General features: G+C 41.3%; 1 protein-coding gene across 2 annotated transcripts in view; it reads left to right on the top strand.

Moving 5' to 3' along the window:
• The first annotated feature begins 1,961 nt into the window (after positions 1-1,961).
• Positions 1,962-20,184, top strand: part of sipa1l1 (signal-induced proliferation-associated 1 like 1) — a 90,626-nt gene continuing 72,403 nt past the window's right edge. Inside the window, exon 1 of one of the 2 annotated variants that reach the window (XM_080048343.1) lies at positions 1,962-2,111. The gene's annotated coding sequence lies outside the window, so the exon portion shown is untranslated. Of the gene's footprint in view, positions 2,116-20,184 lie in introns of both variants that reach the window. The other variant, XM_080048344.1, reaches the window with a different exon arrangement.

Genomic DNA, 20,184 nt, shown 5'->3' with positions numbered 1-20,184 from the left:
GCAGATTTTAATGACGGTTATCTCTTTTTCCCTTGTAGGCCTATTCATTAGATTGTTATGTAATCCGGGATTTTAGAACAATGCAGGTTTAGGTGAAGGAGATTTGGAGAGAGAATGAGAAAGTGAAGATAAAAAATGTTACACACATAATTATCGAGAAAGAAAAGAGAGACAGAGAGACAGACAGATAGACAGAGGACACAGAGAACAATGTTGTAATCATGCATAGGTGAATATATGAGAGAGAGAGAGAGAGAGAGAGAGAAAGAGAGAGAGAGATGGAATCCTGTGAATCCCACACACTATTACTCACCCACTCCTTATGTTGGTATATACCTGCTGAGCTGATTTAATTAGGGCACTGCTCTTTCTCATTTCTAATTAAAATGTAATGCTGAAATAATTCATTTACGTGAGGAAAGCAAGCTGGCAGGATGAGCAAAGCTGTGGGGCTTACGGCATTTAAGTTAAAATCATTCCTACATATGTTAATGTTTTTTCTTAAACGTCAATCGCTATGTCAATTTAATGAATAGGCTTGCACATAGGGGGGATGTTACATGATGCAACAGCTGTGTGCTGGGTGGCATTGAAAACCACATCAATAATAAATTGGTAAACATGTAGGTTACTAAATACTAATGCACTGGTTTTTAATAAATTAGATGATCTCAGGGATGCCTAGATGCCCTCCTGCTTTTCCAAAGGTCAACAAATAACAGTGAATTCTGAAAATGTACATCGAAGTCTGTTAATTTTTTAAATGATTCCTACAGATGTGAAAACAGTTGTATAAAGCGTTAAGTGTCTCTAGAGGGAGCTGCACATCACTAGTAGGCTACTAAATAGACCTATAAATTACACCCATTGAGGCTAGGCTACTTATAAATAAAGAAAATTATCCTAAGTCTTAGAACAAGAATGTGCTATCTGCTTATGGATAGGCTTTAACATTGCACAAAAACTCCCCAAACCCTGTGAAGTAGGCTACCTTATGTGGAATAACTTTGTGTCTACTTGACTAACACAGGGGTGGTGAATGCATATTCAATATCCTGTCTCTGTCATACCATAGGCCTACAACATGTGTTAACGCGATAAGAGGGTTAGCCTATTTCAAAGCCTGTGGAGCAAATGTCTTAGGTCGCTATATAGTCCTGCGGAACTTCTCATAGTCACTCACTGTGAACATTTTGTTATTTGTTTTCCTTAATTGCAGTTCAAACATCTTATTAGGATATAGCAATTGCATCCAGTATTGGGAGTAGGCTTAAAGGAGAGTCAATACTGGTAGGCTAATTGGCCTATCCTATTCATAATGTGCATTCCTTTTCAACATTGTCCCGTTCTAAACTAACTACCCAAGGTGCTACAGTAGGTCTACAACTGTGGTTTATTACATTGATTAAGCCTAAATAGGCTAAGCCATATTATGAAGGAACCCAGACCTTACAGCAATAGGCTATGGCCTATCTCACTTCTGATGGTTGTCCAGTTATTTTGCTGTTACCTGGCTGCCTACCTGGACATCTATAATAGGCTAGATGGTGAAATATACAGACACCAGGGTTTCATCATTTTGCAGTGTTCATCAACACCCAAACCTGCAACACAAGTAGCCTACACCAGTTGCTTCAGGAGAAAAGCCATGCTAGTAAAATAAGCCTATTCGAGTTTGTTGCCACAGCAACGCCGCCCACCCTTCACTTCTATGCCTTTCACTGGCATTCTTCGGGTCCGCTCATCATATCGCGAGATTTTAGTTTGCAACCAGAACGACCGCTCTGGTTCATATCGCGAGGGTACAGGCACGGAGGAGTTTGCGGGAGGCGGTGACCTCATCTTCGTCGCGAGCGAGGCGGAGCGAACCGCAGCAACTTTGGATGAACTTCTGATTTGAACAAACCGAGAGGCGGTCTGCGGAGTGTGCGAACAACTACTACAGGCACAAAGGTGAAGAACTTGCAGAGGTTTTTTTTTCTGTTACGAACTTCTTTGCAGCGGCTTTGTTTTTATCTACCCGGCCGTGGCGGTTTGTGTATGCTGGGGACTGACCAGCGCGAGCGGCTTTTTTCCTCTCGAAAACGCCGACAAGGTGGAAATAACTCAAGGTAGGTGAGTGCACTCTCTACTCTGTTGGGTCTATTCACTGACACACACAGGCGACAACAACACCGTTAGTATTTTGTTTAACAACAGCCGAGGGAGTTGTTTTGTATTCTGCTAAACGTCCGCGCGACCCATTCAATGATTTCAGGTGTCTCAACTGAGAGAAAACTACACTTCAAAAAGTTTAGTTATCTTAAGTTCGTAACGTTACTGAATGGTGTGTCACGGCTCATCCTTTTGAGCTGATGTCCGATTTGACTCACGAGCTCTTTCCATCGATCACTTCGTTAGCTAAACATTTCGATTTGTGTGTAGCTTTTATAGCCACGAAACTGCCTCTCCGCTAGACAGTTTACATAAGACAACGATTCACCGTGGCTCTCTAAAATACACAGGAAACCAAGCAAAAATGACCATCAGATAAAGGTAATTGTTGTTTGCTTTAGTCCCTGCGTGGCCGCTGTGTAATTGGGATGGCTGGCTGCAGTCGCTCTTGTGGGTTTCCTTTCCTGTCATCCTCAACCTCGCTGTCCATATTTAATTTTCTTTTTAAGTTGTTAATGATGACTCAACTACTGCGCAATACTTCCTATGTGTTATCTATCTTGTCATACTTCTAGTGAGGACATACTCTCAGTGCAATGCCATGATGACTCTTGAAGTGGTGCAATTCGCTGTCGTTTGAATTTGCCTTTGAATGGGGTTGTCTCTGCAAGGTGTTGATTCTCATAGCAATCTCTCCGAGTGATGCGACAGTGTGCTGGTTGCTTGGTTGCAGGGAAAGTTAGATCAAGTGTTTCTCTTAACGAAATGATTTATTTTTTATTTATTATTTATTAAAACGTTATGAATCATACATGGCTATGTTGCTGTAGAAAGACATGATAGCACACCTATAGCAACTTTCAGAAAAGCAGTTCAACAATTTGCAGCATCTTTTCTACCCAGTAGCCCACTCTCTGTCAAAATCTCATTAATCAAAATGGCCGTCTGTGTAGTCTAGTCAGATTTGAGGAGTGATGTAACAGTGCTACATTTAAGTGATGCTGGTGCTATGAGTGCTGTGATCATCAATCAATTAACTTCTGTTATTAGTCTGTTCTTAGAGTGCAATTCACCACTGCTTACTGTTTAATAGGACCAGTGGAAACCCTCACATAGAAGGGGGACTGAGCGATTCTGTAGAACGCTTGTTGTCAAAATCTCTTTTTGTCAAGATCAGTGAATATCTCTCCACGATCCGCTACCTGTCCGTACTGTGTGTGGGCTGAAAAAAAATGCCAGTGTTAATGAACAGCCTAGGCTCTGTGAACAGGGTTGTTACTAGCTACGGTAGGGGCCCCCGAGCCTACGCTGAGTATTAACACTGTTTTTTTTTCAGTGCACTTCACAAATTCAGTCAGGTAGTGAATTGAGAGGAGATATTCACTGCTAAATGTCAAAAACTGATTTTGACAACAAGCGTTCTCCAGAAACACTAACTCCAAGTGCGCTCAAATGTTGGTGCTCTCCAATGCCTCAATGCCATCCTAAAAAAGGGATTTCTATTATTGTAAGTGGACCCCCTGTTAGCTGCTCTGTCTTCTATTATTGCTGCCATCTCAATCTGTGGATTGTGTCCTCAGGCTATAGGCCAGCAGAACACACTCCTTTCCTCCAACATGGACATGTCAAAGACTTCTCATCTCTATTCATTGGGCGGTCGCTAAACGTTTCTTCTCAACTTGAAACACACGACGGCAGCATTAAAAGATATATATTCTCATTTCAACTGCTTTGTCCGCTTTGCTTTGGCTACCGCAGCTGCTGTGTTGTCAACCCCCCAGAGTCTCACCATCTCGTGCCACCACCAGCAGCAGCCCTCCCTTGACGGTGGCTGTGACTGCCAAGCTCGAGCAGATCTGGGGGCCTGTGTTGCATTTTCAATACTATGTAGGCTGTGTTGAGTGTGTGGGAGGTGGAGGCGCGCAATGTAACACCCATACAGTGCTGAATTAAAGGAGAGGTGGGAGAAAAAAAGAATAATGTCAGGGATGCTGATGGGCAGCTAAAATATAATCAATCACATGGGCTTTTGGGATGTAGATAATCCCAAACCTCTCTCTCTCTCTCTAGGTGTTCCTGGATTAAGCAGCGGGAGTTAGCTAAAACCCCAGTTGAACCTTCTCCTTTGTAGGGAAAGCAGGGGCTCTAATTGAAGATTTTCCCAGTGCTGCATATAAGGTAGTTCTTGTCAGATTCAAAGTCAGGAAGAGGGAAATATTTCACTCTCCTAGCGGGCCAGCTTGCACGTTAACTGTCCACATACAAGGCGTAGGGGCTGACAGGAGCTGAGAAATGGTTCCTACCTGTTTACGACCTCCCACACTAGCCTCACTAATGCCTCCCTCCCTTACCTGACTACTAACAGTATATTTATTTTTGTTAAAAATTTTGTTTTTAAGACGATATTTAACTGACACAAATGTACAAATAACAAAGGCAAGAACAAGACGGAAGGAATTTGTTTTGATAAAATAATAAACAAAAACATCAATAAAAAGAAATGTACAGAAAATAATAGAAATTTGGGCAGGTGCAACTTTATCTTAGAAGGTACTCGCAGTCACATTAAGGGTGGAGTCAGTGATTCTTGACACTGCCTGTTGTCTAAAATCACTTTTTGTGAAAATCAGTGAATATCTCCCCACAATCTGCTACTTTTCCATACTATGTGTGCGCTGAAAAGAAATCGGGTGTAAATACATAGACTAGTCTCCGTAAGATGGTGGTACTCATAGGGGATGTCAGGGGGCCCACCGTAGCTAGCAACATGCTCGTTTACAGAGCCTAGGCTGTGTAACACTGGATTTTGTTTCAATGCTCACACACGAGGATCATGAGGAGATATTCACTGATTGTGACAACAACCTTTTTTAGACAAAGCATTCACCAGAATAGCTGACTTCACCTTTTAATTTAGGAGGTACGTTAAGAGGTCAACTGTCGTTTACTGGCCAGATAGCTCTGAGCCTCTGAGCTATTTATTTATTTAATTTTTATTGATATATTATTCTTACTCGAGTCGCTACTTCTCTACTTTCCACCTCCTAGGATCCCCCCTCCCCCTCCCTTCTCCCATCATATCACCCACTGTGCAGCCTTCTCCTTCCTGTTGTGGAAAGCATGCGAGGACTGACATTCTCATCATTTCTGTCCACATCCCTAACCGTATATCTCCTTCTCTCTTTCTCCCGTCCCCCTCCCTCTAGCATCTCTTCATTTCTCCTCTTTCCCTGTGTGTCTGTCTCCACTCCTCCACTTCTCTACTGTGTCTGTCTGCTGCATGCCTGAGATTGGAATGTGAGTTCCTTCTTTTTAAGGTCTTGGGGTGGGCTGTTTCTAGAGCAAGAAATGGCAGTTTGTTAACAGTGCACAGATCAGATTGCAGGGCAAGAATGATTCTTAAAGCTGTAGCACGTATCTTCTGTTGCCCCCATGAGGAATTTTGAGTAACTACAACAACATTGTCGGCGCATCTACGTGAGGTAAGCCTTCAGTGATAGGACAAGGGTTTTATACCTCCTTCTATACGTCCAGGTTTTTTCTGAGCAGTAGAATCAACAACTGAAACATTTCTTGGGTGCTTCTTGAGTTCATGCGCCGGTGTCGGGGTGCGACACCAGTTTGTAAACGATTCCATACTGAGAAATACAGAATTTTGTGGAGCTGATAGGCTATATCAACTTTGTGTGAACTCGTCTGTCGATGGCTTGAAATTTGTAACCGACATTCATTTATATAAAAAAGTTGTGCTCTACAGTTTTAAAACAAGGGATTCACCTGCATAGAGAATGTAACGCTGGCCTTTTCACTCAAATGCAATCACTGCCTGTAATTGAGAGTTCAAAATCACACCAGGGTGGTTCTACCATGCTACGCTGGCTAATTAGCACTGCCTATCACAATCATAATTCAAACTACAAACAAGGTAAAGAATATTTTTCAGTTCTTCTGAAAGTAGGCAGAATAAATGAAGGTCATTTTTGAGGATGGAGGTGTCAGATTACAGGTGTTATGGATCAGATAGTGTCCCTCTGAAGAGCGAACCTTCCTGCAAATAAATAGTTGGTTGCTTGTTATAAAGACTGAGGTTGAACACCGGAAGATAAAAAACAGAGGGGAATGCACACATCCTCTTGTGTGGTGATGGCTTGCAGGCAAACAAAACAATAGAGAGTTTACACTCCACACTAATAATTCTGAGACCAATTTGAGACCACTTACAGGATATGTATAATTTGATTTGTGCATGTGTATACATTTAATTCAACTACTTGTATTGAATAACACATAGGGTGCAATTTTGCTAAGAATGCCAAATAATTTTTTTTGTCCGTATGTAAAAAAAAAAAAAAAATATTGTAAAAACCATTAAAATAAAAGTTTCAAAAAAAGAATGCCAAATCCAGAAAGCATTTTTAAAGTGTAGTTTAAAAGCCTAGATCGGTCTGTGTGCTTTCTTTCACACTTTTGAAGTGCAAGCCAGGGTATTGTTTTCACTTACCAAACAGCCCTTGCGGTGTTTTCTCGGATATGTGAGACGCCATATCTCTTTTGATCCATGGTCCTTTTACAGTGGATACATTGGAAACAGTTGTGGGGCTTTCAGGCAGTAATGTAAGGGCCTTCAATAGCAGCCAGAGAAGGAAAGGGAAGAAAGTGCACAAGAAGAAGCATTTTAGCCATTCCACCTGAATTAAAAGCAATATTTTGATGAATCAGATTCAGATCCCTCTCTTGCTCTCCATTTTCCCTTCTCCATCTGGAACAATTAGGCATGTACAAGTGGATTATAGCACATGGAAGTAGCGTGGATTATAACCTCCCTCTCTCTCTACACACACACACACACTCACACGCACACACACACACAATAAGATTTCAGTTATGACAGATGAGCAAAACATCTATGAATAACATGGTGAAACAATGACTAGGCAGGCTAATCCATGCAGAAGTAAACAGAGGGAACATACTGTACAAATGCAGAACGCTGAGTGAAAGAAAGCCCTAGATATTATGAAAACATTGCTCAAAGTCTGTCAACATAAGCTAGGAACTATAATTCTTATAGTACAAGCCAGACAATAAATCAAATGCTATAACCAAAACTTTAACATAAAGATGGTAAGACTCTTTACTCTGTGGTTTGGCCTCCAACAGCAGTAGTGTGTAAAGGAAGCACATGAGTTTAAAAAAAATTATCTCCTGATACTTATCCTAACATCTCAACTCAGGGTATCTGTCGGGTACATTTGGATTGGTCCAAACGTAACTTGCATTAAAAACAGCACAATTAAATATTCCTACTTGTCTATTAAAGCCCATAACAGACCTTTAACAACATTGGGAACCCTCTGCCCAAGCACAGCTGGTTTATTGTTGAACCTAGGGTTTACTTTTTGAACATCCCAAAACCCAAATCACGTTGCCCTTGTCCTTTATCATTTAGAATTATCAGTGAAATTGATTTTATTTGTGCTAAAGGCGTATACTCTACTTCTGTTTTTTTCCTTCATTTAGCCATCCATAGACCCATCTGATTGGTCCAGAATGAACAAATGTTTCACACATTCATGTTCCCTGTAGCAATGTGACTTTTGTGTTTCCTATAACCGTGGCAGTTTATACTCAGTCAGATGTGAACCACACAACTTGCTCTGTAGGACAATACAACACAAAACGTAATCTCTGTAATGCTCAAATGAGCTTGTAAACGTGTGTTGTTTTGTAAACTGAAACTTTATAGAAAGGGCGTAATTCTGGGAGTTAGAACAACGGAAATGTGCCAGCTGTCTGGTTTGAAAATTCAAGTGCAGGTGGAGCATGTGTTCATTAATCTGCATCAGAAATGGGCTTTGTGTGTGAAATGGATGAATGTCTCAGGATGATCAACTGTTCCTCTCTCTCAGAGAACGCAACTGTGCTCAGGAACTGTAAATCTTATGCCCAAACAAGTATGGGAGCGTTGCAGAAATTCCCACCAACTGCCTTGCCATCTGTTTTCAAGCAGAAAGAAATCTCAAATGTCGGTCCTTTTTGGATGACTAAAAGGATGTTGCTACTGTTGGCTGTCTGCGCTGTTAGTGGTGATAGAAATGCTTTTCTTACCCTATTGGATTGGTTAATTGCCACTGTCTCTCCTGTGCAATTTTGGGAAAATGTGTGTGTGTGCATGCTCGCAAAGCTGCAACCTGTAATTCATAGAAGCTATTTAAAGATGTGATTTAATTGTTGGCAGCCTGGAACCAGATTGAATCTCTTAAAATATTTGGTAACTTGAGTTTTTTCTCCAACCTTTAATGATTTTCAATATTAACGTGTTAGTTGCAAATTCCCAATACATATTGTTATTCCAGTGGGATTAAATTTGAGTCATTTATCATGGTGAAATATAAATGGTTTAAGGACCATATACACTAAAAAACAATATGCTGCTATTCGTCTTTGATGCTTGAACTGAAATAATAAAAAGAGAAAACATTTCATTATAAGCCTTCAGAAATGCTTGTTGTTTAGTTGAATGTGCCGTTCCAAAACAACATTCCAAGGACATGTCCAGCAATTTCTGTGACTTTCGGAAAAATGTCAATCCGCCAACTGCACCCACTCACACCCTGATTGGCTGGCTGTGTGGGGGTGAGAATGGAAGCAGGGTTTGCACTTCTCTCTCAAGCTGCGTACGTTACAACCAAGTGCATCACTCACTATGATGATATTCAGCTGAGAGATTGTTTGACAATGTGCGCAGTTATTCCCATGTGTAAGGATTATTATCTCCTCTCTATTAAGAGACATGTTTGATGACTAGCACATTGTCATATCCCGGCAGTGTAACCGCAACACACATACATAACTTTAACAAAAAAGAGCAAATAAAATACTTTTAAAAGGTTATCTTTCTTTAGACTGACAGCAAAGTGCCTACCTGAAACAATATCATTGTACCAGTTCTGAAACACTAATGCTCGTCTACCCATTACCAAACAGGAACTTAGTCATCCTGGGTTGCTTATCATGATATGACACATGCTAGGCTGTACCCTCAGCTATGTGTAAATGAAAATAGAACAGGATGTCATCCATGTTAACTTTAATGTCTTTGATAACAAATGCATTGGTAACATTTCAGCATGACATTTTGAGGATGTGTGTATTAATGACTGGACATTTTTTTGGGCATAGTCAAAGGTTGCAGTTTGACAGCAACAGTCAACAGTATACATTTAAAAATATGAAACAATGGCAACCATGTCAAATAGTCCAGTACATGGCATACTGAAACCAGGTCTATCAAGACTCATTGGGTCATTGGTGCCGGGAGCAAATTGTGGAACCAAACAATCTCCCTATCTCAGTCTAATAGTAATGTCCAGTGTTTCGCACAGGTTGAGTATTTACTTGTGGTGGTCAGCAATAAATTAGTCAAACAAAGGTTTAAGAACCATTCTTTGATAAACACTGAGTCAATGACATTCAATAGTTTAGAAAGGAATACCTATTTACATTTGAAACAAACCAGACTATTGGGCGGTATCTAATTTTTGATACCATTAAATCGTCCTCAAATTATTCCCCGGTACACGGTGTTACCTTTGTGTAATTGGGTTGACCGTTTTAGAGTTTTTTTCTTCTATTTACCACTTCAGCAGCAATGGTAGCCTTTTCTTTTAGTGTTTGTCGCATTGAACAAATCACGATGATCCATCTCTGCCAAATTGTGATTTTAACCAACAGGACTTCAACACATCACCATTTAACGTACCGTTTTTTTCTCATCTATTTATCCCAGAGGCTTTTAGGCGAGAATGTGCATCTTAATAGCGCTGCTATCCTTTTTTGAGAGGTTCTTTATTTGACAAATTAAGTACTCTTCACTCACAGGAGTTCTGTTATCCATCAGCTTGTTGGCCAGAACTGTAGCCTAGTTGGGAGCTAGTCTCTCTAAGCAGGTCTCCTTGTTTTCGCTCGGCTAAGCTAACTAGCTTTAGCTGCCCGATCAACTTTGCAGAGGAATTACATTTTTTCTTCTTCTGCTTTGTAAGATACAGAGTCAAGAATAATGTGAGAGATGGAAGAAATCAGTAATGTTTTGCACTTTTGCCAAGGAAAATGTATGAAAAGATTAAAGCAATTATGTTATGTAATATATTTTTACTGGAGGAGGCTCTGTAATTGGTATTTGTAGCCCTTAATGCCCCTTTCAGACTAATTTTGTCAAGATGTACAGTGATGTTATTCCAGTCCCAAGCATACAATATTTTTCTGTGTTAAGTGGAGCCCTTTTAGGCAAGCGTGTCGTCCTTTTCCTATTTTCATGATCGAAGGGCTTTGAACTGAAATCATTTAGGTCAAGGCTACCTAGATATTGTGTTCTTTGCAATAGATTTTTGAGTATTTGTGTCAGACTATCTCAGCATCTTCACCTATTACATCAGCTTTGCGTTGCTTTGAGTTCATTGGGCTGAAAACAAAGAGGATTGTAGGTAAAATGTTGTTATCATGAATAAAATTAGTAAAAAATTAAGAAAAAAACACTGTTGGGAGAAGCAGACACCATCATCCAGGAGACAGTTTTAATTTCAGCTGAGTTATAGCATAATACCTTAGCTGTAAACTGCGTTTGTGTAACTATATGTTACAAGGTTACTCCTATTCACCAAGCCTGCTGGTGAAGCATGTTCTCTTGCACAGAACTGGAAAATGGCTACTAACGACTAACCTGCTCTTAATTTGCACTGGCTAACACAGTGTCCAGAAAAACCCAGTTACCTCATGGCTAACGTTTATCACCCATGCACGGACATCGAACATCAGACACATCCTCATTGGAATGTATTGGCATCCAGCATTGTGATAGCCTGAGATTCCACTCAAGTTAATGACTGAATTACTCATGGTCAATTCTGTTACATAACGTACAGTGTTCAGTTTGGGAAAAGAAGAACATTCCTTCCTTCTGCATGAACTGCAGACTCTGCATATGATTATGATTGATGATCGCCTCAGAATCTATAAGATACTGGTTATTGTTTTGCAGTTTTGCATTTGCCAGCTGTGCTATTTCATTCTCATGTGGTTTTAAGCCAGCCCAAAAATTGAGAGTGCCCTGCAAAAAATACATCATCCTCTTGAACTACTTATTAAAAATATTCATAAACCTTCCTTTGAGCCCCCTGAATTAAGAAGGAAATTCAGTCTGGAAGTTTTACTTTTTCTATGGTGGGCCCTCTTTGTTTGAAAACCATTTGTTTACTTACCATTTTACAGAGCCAAAGCTGGGTATTAACATCAGAATTTCAGTACAGACGGGTAGCGGATCGTGAAGAGATATTCAATGATTTTGACAAAAAGTGACTTCGACAACAAGCGTTCTCCAAAATCGCTGACTCCACCTTTTAAGTCACACAAGTGAGGCAAACAGGCATAGGATTTAAGAAAGACATATCCTGGTTATTGTCCATCACTGTTGTATGAAGTTGCCTCTCTGATGTACAGGAAACTGTTATTACTTGAAGTTGGGAGAGCTGTCATCTGTTTGCAGTAATCCACACCACATGCAGTGTACATAACTCACAGCACGCTTTGAAACAACTGTCTATTTAATGTGAAGAAGATGATTCAATGCATGTTGTGCTCTCCCGTGTCATACACCATACGTTATATTACATCTGCCCCCGACGGGATGAGGTAAAAAAGAGTCTGTCTTCAAAGTCAACAAGCTTTCTTGAGTTGATTCCCTGCCTTTGGAATTGATTCATTAAGCGAGCCGTAATTGACAGTGTCTGGGATTTCACTGTCAGTTTGAGTTCTCTTCCTCTGCCGTAATGCCCCACTGAGCCCCGACAAACCAAACCGATAATCTTGTGGCCATGCTGATGTTTTTCTGGTAATGCGGCCGCTCGGGAGGGGTTGTGTTAAGTTACTGGAACACACACATGTCAGGCAGAGATGTGGTTAAGTATACTCAAGGTGCTTTCAAATGTCAGTTATCGAAGGGAAATTTGACACAAGCTTATAATAAGGAACGTTTGTATACAAATATATTTTTCTTTTCAAATCAAAGTTTATAGAAGTTTCTTTTTTAAGTGTCCTTGAAAATAAACAGTGCTGCTTATCAACTCTCTGACTGTGATTACCGCGTGTATACTATAATACTAAAAATTTACAGTAAAATATTTTTTACTAAAATTACCAAAGTGGATGTATGTCTCCCTGGGATATATTGGTAATCTAGACAGGGTGTTGTAAACCCCCCCCCCCCCTCTCCCCCCCAATGTTTAGTATGTTTGACAAAATGAGCAACAATCAAAGTTAACATTTAGAAAAAACAAGAAACTGATTAAAGTCACTACGAGTAACATGGCACGTTGGCGGCCCCTTTGGACAAAAGCGGTAGTATTTTTACGACGCCAGCTGTCGTGAAGCTGTTTTCTAACTCGTGCCGGGCGTGCGAGATTCAAATGATCAGGAAGCAATATAGTGCATGTCCGTGTGTTGAAAGTGTGAGGGCACCGGACTCTTTTCGGCTCCGTGAGAGTGGTTAGTGACACAGCATCAACTAATGCCAGTCAGTGCTACACACACCTGATTGCAATGAGTTGATGCAGTGTCACCTCTCACGGAGCTGAAAGATTACGTGTCCTCACAGAAAGCAAATGAACAAGAGTATGGATCACGATGAGGTAATGTGTTGTTGTAAATAATGACTATTTCAGATGAATAATGTTCATCTGATGATGCTGGTGAGGCAAAGTAAACTTTGTTTTAGTAGGCTACCGCGCATTCATTTAGGAGTAAACACTGCAGTTCGCTCCCGTGAAATTGTGTATAAGTTGCTTGGCAACGCCCTCCCGCCCGCCTATCTCTCCCTTTTAGCTTTTCTTCATTGCATTTTCTTTTTTTTGGTTCAGCCCCGTTATCAGTCATTATGACGACAAACAACTGTCTCAAACAAGGCTCCCGCTCCCCTTCCCTCACCTGGAGGGATAGGCTTCTCAAATCACGTTGCTGCGCCACACTGAAATCTGCGACCAATACGGATATGTGACCATAGAGCATGCACGCGTGAACCGAAAATCGGACTGGGTGTGCGACCAGACCAAATGCAGTAATAAAAACTATATAAAACGTCTTTCTTTGCACTGATGGTCTCGTTTGCTGTTAAAGGTAATTTATGATTATCAGAGGAAACATGAGGCTGTTTAAAAGATATTTAAATGTTACTCTGAGCTGCTTTAATCTAAACTGGACTGTGTTGATGTGCTCTTTGATTACATTTGATTGACAGTATTGGCCTCGTAGGGCATGTTCACACCCAGTATGGATTTGGCCTTTAGTTTACAGCATGTACTGAGCATTTGCTGAGCCTTCCACGACCTTGAACAGACAGCAAATGGAAATGGATGTTTGTTGCTTGAGCTCAGCCTTTACTAACTTGCTACCAGAGGCTCATGCACTTTTCTGTTTAGTTGGTGTGTTCATGTCTGTATGATGTTGGCACAGCAATATAAAGTTCAGCATATATAAAGCATATCTGCTCTTTAGTAGGGTTTGGAGATGTTTGGTGCCACATCGTCCTATCGCTATCTTGTATGATCGCCAATGCTCGATATACACTAGTATAACAGTCTTGTTCTGCAAATCTGCATAGATCTGGATTAAATACTGAGAAGTTTTATTTTGAAAGAAAAGTAAAGTACAAACCTAATCATAAATGCATAGTTCAGTGAATGTTCTACGATGCCATTCCTCTACGAAATGTTGAATACGTCTCCAGCACTCACTCACTGAGCCAAGGAGAAGAGAGCTGGTGGAGTTTGTAATGAAAGACATCTCGCTTGGGTTTGTGGGTTCCGAGAAGGTCCTTGATTGTGCCAGGGGAGGTAAATACATAAATCCTTCTTGATGCACTGGAAGCATCAGCAGCAGCTTTTGGCTGAACCCTAACACTCTTCCTGCTTTGCAGATTCCCACACTGAGACAGAGCCAGAGATAAAGCTAGCCAATTCCTCACTGATGCTGCTTTGGAGCCCAGATATGATGCTCATTCTGTAGCAATTATTTAGGATTGGACTATAGTATATTTTGCTATTTACTTTCATTTCATGTGTTTAAAAAATAAATACAAATAATTAAGTCTCTAGACAGTGTTGGTTTCAATATTCTTGTTTTTTTTCTAAACAACAATTCAGAACTCAAAGGCAGTCTGTTTACAGAGACACAAATCAATAAGCAGATACTGTTTGGCATTTTTTATTAATAATTTAATACTATTTAATGTTAATCAACTAATTGGTTAACCAAGCCATTGATAAATTGGTATTGTATCCACTCCAATGACTATTCTAGAGACGGACATAAACTAAGCTATGATATGGGACTAGCTCAACTGGTGCCTGTAGAATTTTCTTTTTCTATACCAGAAAAATTAGGCCTCAATGCCCACATCTGGTCTGCAGGTGTTGGAAAGCAGAAACCAAAAAAACAGGAAAGTGGCCTGTCATGATGTGCTGTGATCACTGTAACCTCTCTCTGCTCACTGTGCTCATCCAAGTAGAGGAATGTTTTGGCTTGTAAAGGTGACGGCCATGCAAGCCAAAGTGGAGTTTTCCAATGTGGGGTTTTTAATAGATTTCAGACGGGACTGCTTTTTGTAGAGTGAATCAGTCTTCCACTACGTTAGATCCCATCATGCTTTTAGCCGAGCGATTGGGTGTACAATGGCACGCAGTGGAATGTGCGAGAATGCTGTGTGTTCACAATAGGGATGACCTAATTGTTTTCAACTTCATTTATGCTCAACATGCTGAAGACAATGAAATCTGCATGTGCCCCCCCCCTCCCCTTACACTGGGTATGTATGTGTTTATGACCTCATCTCTGAGGTTTGAGTTTACCTTGTGGTTTACAGAGGTTATTAAAATATTTACTCAGGGCTGAAAGGGTTAATGATTATTTGGACAGGCAGGATTTGTAAGTGTTGGGGCTACACGCATTGGGACAAGTTGTTGCAGAGAGAAACCAACTCCAATGGGCTTTGTTCCAGGTGTCATTTAGTGAATGCATTCCCCACCCTCAATGGCCCTCTGTGGGTTAGAGGGTGAGCATTTTCTCACAAAATCTCATTTATGCTTTCATTTCCCCATCACAAAGACTGGCTGTGTGCGGATGGCCGGTGCTAAAGTGGGTTGTGATTGTTGTCCATTTGTTGTCTTGATGTAGAGTACACTGGTTAAATTAGTTGAATCATCTATGAGTCGCTCTATTTTGATGACTGGTTGAATGAATGGTGATTTTGAAAATTATCTCTGGTTCCAGCTCCTCAAGTTTGAGATATGGCGATGGGAATTCCGTCACCAGTTTTTGACATTACGTAGACCCAAGTTATTTTTTTTAAGATAGTTTTTTGGCATTTTCAAGCTTTATTAGATAGTACAGAGTTGAAATGGGGAGACAGAGAGAGAGAGAGAGAGAGGGGGGATGACATGCAGCAAAGGTCCACGGGTCGGATTCGAACCCGCGACCACTGCAACGAAGGCTGGAGCCAATATGGTACGCGCTCTATCCATTACGCCACCGGAGCGCCCGACCCAAGTTATTATTGATTTAAAAAATAAACAGCAGACTAATTGATCATGTAAACTGTTGTTTAATGCTTTTAAACATGTTCACAAAACCAACTTTCTTGTCTTTCATATCTCATCTACCACCACCACTGTCATCCCTCAATCATGCTGACAGCACTCTGGACTCTCCCTATCACCATAAACAGTGTTGCTGCTGCTGCCTTGTTACTGCAGTCACTTAAATTGTGTGGGCTGCTCCGTTGGCGTTTGGTGGACTTTTTAAATTGTCATTGGAGAGGCGATTTGCACAGTGCTTTGATCCATTCCAGGGGGCGTTTTCTCAACTTCCAGCTTAATGCCTCCTCTGCGTCTCTCCAGCCGCGAATAGGGGGAAACCTCCATCATTTGGTTTTATGGATGGGAGACGTGTGTTAGCTCAAGCAAGCGGCTGTTTTTCATTAAAAGAAGCAACTGGCACATGGGAGGAGAATTGACTGCCCTATGGCGGTGCTGCGTACATGACAGCAGGCCAGTTTACAAGTAAAGCGTGTTCAATGAGTGCCCCACGCGGTTGTTTTTAATGAAGTGACTGCCTGAAACCCTTTAACATCTTCATAAAGCACTTGGGGGAAACAGCCACGGTTGAGCAGATCAAATGAAGGGACTCACTTCAATCTATTTCATTGCTACTGATTGTTTGCATCACTTTAATTTATTCCCTCACTGATTGAGCAAACATTATTTTTCTGTACAAGTTCACTATAGCATGCATACATGTTACCTATTGTCTTAGGTTTGCCTCGTGTTTACATTATTGCAATCGGTTGATAAATCATTTTAAATGTATAAAGGACATAACTCTGCTCTTCTTTCACGCCATCATTTGCCACAACGCCTTTCTTAGCACACAGTGGACCGGAGTAGATCCTGAATCGAGAAATAGATTTTCAATCGAATTCAAACATCTATTTGAAAAGTTGAATTCCGGGACTCCAAAAGATTCACAGCCCTACTGACTACCTAACCTGACAGGGGGATACCACAGCTCTGTGAATCCAAATGTATAAAGTGTATGCCTGTATGTAGGATTATGTCAATGGTTGTGTGAAACAGCCAGTGTAGAGATATAATGGGATATCTCAGGTCTTGAATAGCATTCTTGTCATTAGCCATTACAGTATGTGCCGCTGATGAAACGAGTATCTGGAGGGTTGTGGCTCAAAGCACCAGTGGCTGTCATTGCTTCCTCACATGAGATTCAATAAGCTAATGTTGCCAGGCAACGGCGGGTGCAATTCCACTTTTGGCAAGTACTGCTTAGTAACAAAATTTGTTTCAAAGGAGGAGTAGAGGCAGAATCACTGGCGGGATCCATGATGGATACAACTTTGCCACTTATCACCTATCAGGGAAATTTAAAGCAGTAACTGTGTTACACTCTGTTTAACTGTGGTGTATATGTCCCCAGACACGCTACCTTTTGGTTTTATCCAGTCGAATTCATTTGAACAAGCAAAGGTAGTGGAAAACCAAATATCGTAAGTCGGACAACTCCTAAACTGTTTTAATTTTCTAAAAGCTGAATCCTCCCCAAATATCCCTGCAAATTGTGTGTGTCAGTATTGGAGGACTCTTGTCTCACAATGCAGTGCACATCTCTCTGCACATGGCCATTGATGCACTACAGTTAGTGGGAGGCTGCAGAGTGGGAGGAGAGGGCTTGTATTGTGTGAACAGGGCCCTGCAGGGGTGGTGCTGCTACCGTTATGTAACATCAGATGAACCCAGCTGTGCTCTTGTTGTTTAGCCCATGGGTGGAGTGGTGCCGGGCCAAGCTGACTGATGTGTCCACCTGCGCTCATCAGAGTATGGGTTCAGGATCTAGAATGCAGGTCAATGGACGGAATGACACTTAACACACTGATCACATGACGGTCGCGGTGGTTCAGAGGCAAATTGAAATGGGCCAAAAACATGAAATAAGAAGAACAAACACAAACACAAACACAGAGCATTATGGCACCGTAACACAGGCAGCACCGACATCTCTCTTCCGGGGGCTGTGTTGCCATGGCAGCACAGTTGTTGTGTTGTCAGAAGAAACCTTGGAGTGTAACGATAATGCTAGGTTTCAACCACGGTAATTAGAAGCCATTTTTTTTTCTTCACAACTAAAACTTCCTCCTGCTGTAGCGCTCTCTCGTATCTTTACAGCTCTACTCTTCAGAAAGGAGCACAGAAGAAATATCTTTTCATCTTATATCTGGTACCTATGTATTGTATAGTATCTTCTCCCCTCCATGTTGGTAATGGGTTACACACAGCTATTTTTGACGTTCATTTCCCCATCCTAATGGTGTTTCTTTTGCCAGACTCTGCAAGCAGGATGAAGCTTGAAAGAAGAATAATACACTACAGGAAGCAGCCTATCAGCCTGCGAGCCTGTATCAGAGTCACTATCATTCAAACCTCATCATATAGCCCTCCAAGACTAGCCTGGCACCACCCGCCTACTACTTCCGCTCAATTTTCATTTCCCTTCAGTAGTCAGTCTGGGTGTGCGGTATATTCTTAGGTTTTCTCCGGACAGATTTCTGCCGGTCCAATCAGCGAACAGAAGGAGTGGCTCAGAAGCCGGCACATGACATGGTTGGTTGGCAGATCCAGAGTGGCACTGGGCAGATCCAATAGTTTTAAACTTCAACAGACACCCGCCTTCAAGTGAGTTAACGTTTGTCAATTGAGCGATTCCAGACCTTCTGTACAAATTAAATGAAGTACGATGGTCTGGTAGGACCAGGCTACTCCAAGACCTCTGTAATTAAATAATGAGGCGTCTGTGTTTTATCACCAAATCTTTGTCTCTTATAACTAAGGCATTTATAGGAAGATAAATAGACAAAAAGATGTTCTCCAGCTTGCACCCTTTAGTAAACGTTTGTTCTTAACAAACACAGGCTAAAACAAAACCTACACAACTTCTTTCTATACATCTTCCATGAAGAATTGATCTCAATGTCATCAGCAGTATTGGATGTGATCCGTTTATTTTATTGCCATTTCTGTAGTGTAATGGTCAAAGGAAATCTCCAAACGAATGGGCTTGTTGGTTGGTATTCATCCTTAATATAAAGCATTGAGTATATTTCTATAGTACCTGTTGTATTGGAGGGCTCCAGACTAACTCTTTCATTGGTTGCACCAATGCGCCTAACTTTTTATATCTGGGTGCACCAGCATATATTTTTTGTTCCACCCAATATTAGGCCTACATTTAATATGACGTGAAACATTTCAGGTGCACTGGTGAGACCAGTGAAACTATCTAGGCACACTCCACAAATATTTAGACACATGTGCGGCATTGTGCGCCCTAATCAGGCGTACTCTGGAGCGCTGTATTAAATGTAATTGAGCATTTTAAAGGTTGCCAGTAGGTATTTCACAAGTTTGAGTGATTGCACTTCACTTGAGAGAAAAAATCAAGAGACCACACAGACTCAGGGGATTGAGTGATTGATGGATGGATGAAAGCAAGTAGTAACAATCAGTTTCAAGCAAAGCTTGAAAAAAAAAAAACAAGCAGGAACATTTGCTACTTATTTTTTTATCCTTTCCTCCTCTACCTCAGCCTCTTTGGCCCCTCTGACAGGGTGTGTGGTGGGGATAGAGGTGAGAGAGGTAGGCACCAAGATTGGGTAGAGAGGCAGAGATAAGGAAAGGAAAGTAAGATGGATGGAGGAGAACATTTCAGTCCAGGCAGGTTAAAGTGGATTAAGAATGGATCACAAAGACGCTTTATCTGTACAGGGGAAATAAGGAGCGAGAGAGAAATACTAGTAGAGCTAGTAGAGTGATGAGTGCAAGGCATTAGAGAGAGAGAGAGAGAGGGAAAGGTGAACCTCCAGAAGATCCAGCCCCCGCACTTAATTGTTTTTGTTTTGTGCTGAAAAGCCCCCAGATGCCTGTAGTCAAGCAACGGATTGACCCTTTTCTTCGGATGTGAGCTGAGCCGCTGAGGGCACTGTGCACCCAGAGAGCTTAATGGTAGTCCTTTTTCATTCAAAGTCCTTTCTCTATTTGGGAGGTGCAAAAAAGCCTCACACACATCTGTCAAAGTGTCTGTCTGCAGCTCCTATTCTCCTCCTCCTCCTCCTCCCCCTCCTCCCATGCCCTTGTAACAGCGATTACCCAGCATCCCCTGCACACTGTTTCTCACGGCCATTAAACATGCACTTGTCAATCTGTGAGCGATGGTCTCACAGCCGTTTGCCTCTCAGCTGGTTTAAGCCTCATCGATTACGAGCGCAGATTTTCTCCCTCAGTGGTCTCCAGAGACCTATCTATATGCTTCCTGATTAGTGAGTCATTGCCATTTCAAATCACCTGCCACCAGCAGTGAGTTTGGTTGCCATACATCCTACATGCATTATGACTCCCTTTTAAGATGGTTTGGGAATACTGC

Source organism: Ammodytes marinus, assembly GCF_949987685.1.
Source record: "Ammodytes marinus genome assembly, chromosome: 19".
NCBI lineage: Eukaryota > Metazoa > Chordata > Actinopteri > Uranoscopiformes > Ammodytidae > Ammodytes > Ammodytes marinus.
The sequence above is the reverse complement of the archived record's forward strand: the minus strand, read 5'-3'. Positions and strand labels throughout refer to the sequence as shown.